The following is a 4,362-nucleotide window of genomic DNA, read 5'->3' as shown; positions in this document are numbered from 1 at the left end:
AGATTTTGCAGGCGCTCTGCTGCACTAGCACGTTCGCACTTCTGCAAAGCGAAAAAACACTCCCCAGTGGGCGGTGACAATGCGTTTGCACGGCTGCTAAAAACTGCTAGTGAGCGAACAACTCAGAATGACCCCCTATGTGTGGCTATGTGAGTCTATATTTCATACATCACATTTATACAGTTTCAAAGTAATTGCCAGCATTAAAATGGCCTTTCCGTATAAAGTGCTTCTGGTTCATGCCAGAAGATCTCTATCGGAAGGAAACATCTTGGGACCCAAGTGGAAATGCAGACAGATCCTACGGTTATCTGCTATCTGCACACGCATGTGTCATTTAAATAGGGATGGCTATAGGTGGGATGACCATTAATGGTCACCATTGATAGAATAAACATTTGTAAGGGAACCATTGATTGTGCCATTGTTGGTTAACATCGATGGTATAAACACATTTGTAAGGGAACCATGGATGGTTTCACCCACCAATGGTCATCCCTGCTTTACTATTAATTGGTCTGCGGGCCAATCAGAGTCTGGGGAACAGGTCTTCCCGGGTGTCGGCGGCAGAGAAATGCACCATGTCCTGGCACTTCTGTAGAAAAAAAAAAAAAGACCCCATTGGGTGGTTCTGTACCATCGATGAAGGGGGGACCATCTGGTTTCCCCCCCACCCCACCCTATTGAAGGTAAAAGTATTCAACATTGGCTAAAGACCATCTGTGGTTTTAAAATATCTATGGTCGATGGGCATCCCTACATAGATAGCAGTTGACGACTTCTCATGCACCAGTCCATACATTCTCTCATGGATGGCAAATGAAAGTGCTGATGAATTGAACCATCGATTATAGCACCACTCTGGACGACCACCGCATGATTGCCCAGAACTGACCTGTTGTTTAGGTGTCGCAGGTGTGTAGGCCAGACTTCAGCGCTCATTCACAACATGCAGACGGAGACGCCTGTTTCAGATGGAACCGTTGAAGCCAGCACGGAATGGTTGTAAGTCCTAGATGGCAGCGGATGGAGGAACAGTGGGCAGGTCCGCCATCCACATGAGAGAGGACAGATTATTGGCATACACAGGTGGATACTGGCATTAGCCTCAGTTAGTAAGCATGCTGCCAGGCTGTAAGGTAAAGTGGCCACAGGTGCTTCCGACTGAAAATCAGCCCCTTTGTCTCAGCACAAGATATAGTTTTAGAATGTCAAATCAGTATGAGGCGTTTACCGGCGTATAGCCTGTATTCAGTAACAAGTGCTCCACTCCTGACTTCCTTCCATCAGAAGGAGCAAGGTGTGCACCCATACAGTTGCAGCTGAGGTGGCCAATCCCGGGATTTAGGCCAAAAAACTACCGAGATTCAATCCCGGGATTGAGGGATCAGGCGGCCCTTTGTTTTGTTTTTTTAAGACAGGCAGCGTTGAACGTCCTCAGGACGCTCAGACGCTGGCCGGCTCCCCAGTACGTCACGCTGCACCGTCCGCAGTCACCCGCTGAGACAGACAGATGTTTCCCACCCAACTGCCCCCGTCGTAGGGTGAGTTATGTGTGCAGGGCGGGGCGAGGGGGTGGACACATAGGGAAATGCCAATCCCGGGATTGACCATTTTTCAATCCCGATACCCGGGATTGAAAAAATGGCCCAGGATTGGCCACCCTAGTTGCTGCTATGCTGGCATGGTAAGACATGCTCTTAATAATATAAATCAGTGCTTCTCAAAGTCAGTCCTCAACGCACCCTATCAGTCCAATTTTTAACCTATGCTTGAGCACAGTGATTTAATTACGTAGTACCTCAGTCATTTTGATTTAACCATCTTTGCTCAAGCTCAAGCAGGGATATCCTTAAAACCTGGACTGTTAGTGTGTCTTGAAAACTAAAGGTGCATACACACTGGGCGTTTTTTCCCAGCGTGTATGCAGAGAGATGAACGTGAACATCGCTGCAGGAAAATAGATCAGTGCATACACACAGAGCTATTTTCCTTGTGCCAGCGATGTTCATGGGGGGGGGGGGGGGGGGGTGAAGCACTCTCCACAGCAGGAGACTGTGGAAAGTGCCTCACTCGAACAGCCCGACGGACAGCGGCGGCTGGCGATGATGCGGGAGCACGCATCAGTGCTCGCCACTCATCGCCCGGCCATACACACTGGCCGAGTTTGAGCTCAAAGTAGCTCAAATGCCAAAAGTGAGCTAGTTTGAGCTCAGAATCGCCCAGTGTGTGTGGGCCTTAAGTTGTATGAAATATAGTTAAACCTATTACTGAATACACAACATCTAAATTGGATAGCTTCTGATGGAAAGCAGCAGTTGGAAATGTCCATTCTGAATAAGTTTTGATATAATGGGTTTTAAAAATAATCTAATGGTTTGGCTGCATTTGTGTCTGACCAGCAATCACTCTTCCAGATGTTGGGGGCAGCTCATTTGAATAACCACACATGGTGCCAATGTTCAGATAATAAAAAACCCATGAATATTGATCTGGAATATGACCATTTTTCTGCATACAATTTTGATCTTGAACATAAAAAGAAGCCTATTGAAACATGCCACACTGCACTCGTAACACATGCTTTTGGCTAGGAAGCTTCTGATGGGGTTCTAGCTTGGACTTATTGGCTATGCATCCATTATTAAAGCAGGACTAACACATAATACTGTGGTTCCCAAACTTTTTTGAATCATGGTGCCATAGAGTATTAGAATTCTCGGCCTTTTGGCTAAGATCAAGTGTAGTATCTGTTCTTATCAGTTTACGCTGACTGACAGTGCTGCCTTGTTTCTTGGACTGACAACTGTCCTTCTCAGGACTAAGCTGTACGACCGGGCCGAGAATCCAGAAGAAACTAAGCCGAGACAGCGAGAAGGAGTTCGCTTGTAGAGGGAGAAGATTTGCATCGCCCCCCAGCTGCAGCAGAGGGTTAGACTTGTTTGCTCTGCCCTCTGGAGAAGATACCCCCTTCTGCCAGCAAGACTGCATGGAGAAAAGGGCCTTTGCCGGAGAAAGCACTGCATCGCACCCTAGCAGCACTGGAGGGTTAGACTTGTTTGCTCTGCCCTCTGAAGCGACCGACCGCCTCTCCTCCTCTCGACGACGCTGATCCTTTGCCCCGTCTCCTACGCCAACGGAACCGAGAGGATGGCCACTGCTGCTCCAGCCGCCGCTGTTCCAGCCCCAGCTGTTCCAGCTCCTGCCTCCGCTCCGGCCTCCCTCGCCGGGAAGAAGCAGGTAAAGACTGCAAAGAAACCCGCCAGAGGTCCTGCCGGATTGGCCGCATCCAGCGCCACCACCCCTTCAGCGACATCGCCTGCGGTGCCCGACCAGGAGAGCTCCAAGGACAAACCGTCCCTGGAGCCCTGGATGAGGTATACCGTGGTGATGAAACTGAAGGAGGTGGATGGACGGATGCCGGACATGACGGTGGAGACATTTGGAAAGAAGATGATCCTCGACCAGGGCTTCTCGACTGCTGAAACCCTCAGCATACAGAACAACCTGAAGGGGATTTTCTACGTGACATTCGCCTCAATTGCCATCTGCAAGAGGTACTGGGAGGCGGTGAAAGCGGCGAGGCTATTCAAAGAGAGGAAAGGCGAGTGACGGTTTCAATGCGCAACCCACACACGCCCATCAGAGACATCGTCACCTTCCTCAGCCGATTCTGCTCCGTCAAGAAAGACCCCACAAGGATTCTGGATGGGAACGGATTCTGGACGGGAAAGTGGGCGGTGATTGTAACCCTGAAAAAGGACACCTCGTGCCCAGAAGGAGTAAAGCACCTCCCACAGTGCTTCTCCCTGGGGGGATCCCAAGGACTGCTACACTACGCCGACCAGCCACACAACTGCAAGAAGTGTGGCGGGAAGGACCACGTGATGAAGGACTGCAAGGTCCCGGCTTGCAAGAATTGTCACTTGGCCAGCCATGAAACAAAAGACTGCCCCACGAGGAAAACCTGCAACCTGTGTGGTAAGGTGGACCACGTCTACAGGGAATGCCCCAGTAGGGCGAGATCCTACTCAGCGGTGGTGACCGGACGTGACTCCCTTGCCAAGCGGCCACCCTTGGCAGCAGCAGCACAGAAGAAACAGCAGCCTCAGGAGGGTAAGAAACCTTCCACCTCCCTCACTCCTCCCCCTTCAACCACCACCTCCCCATCTCTGACAGACTCCCATCCCTACCCCTGTCACAACCCCTCCTAAACCCCCCTCCAACTCTCCCACCTGCCCTGCCCCCCCTGCCCTCTCTTCCCTGGAAGAGTTACCCCATCTTACGCCCCCTGCAGGTGCGGAAAAAACGATAGGAAATAAGAGGAAGGTGCTCGACGGCCCAGTTGCCGACCCTGACTCT

At 50.8% G+C, this 4,362-nt stretch overlaps 1 pseudogene; it reads left to right on the top strand.

The window, feature by feature from the left end:
- The first annotated feature begins 2,710 nt into the window (after nucleotides 1–2,710).
- LOC134899808 (U2 spliceosomal RNA) lies at nucleotides 2,711–2,851 on the top strand (annotated as a pseudogene).
- The last annotated feature ends 1,511 nt before the right edge of the window (nucleotides 2,852–4,362 follow it).

Source organism: Pseudophryne corroboree, chromosome 3, assembly GCF_028390025.1.
Source record: "Pseudophryne corroboree isolate aPseCor3 chromosome 3, aPseCor3.hap2, whole genome shotgun sequence".
Taxonomy (NCBI): Eukaryota; Metazoa; Chordata; class Amphibia; order Anura; family Myobatrachidae; genus Pseudophryne; species Pseudophryne corroboree.
This window is presented reverse-complemented; position numbering and strand designations above follow the sequence as displayed.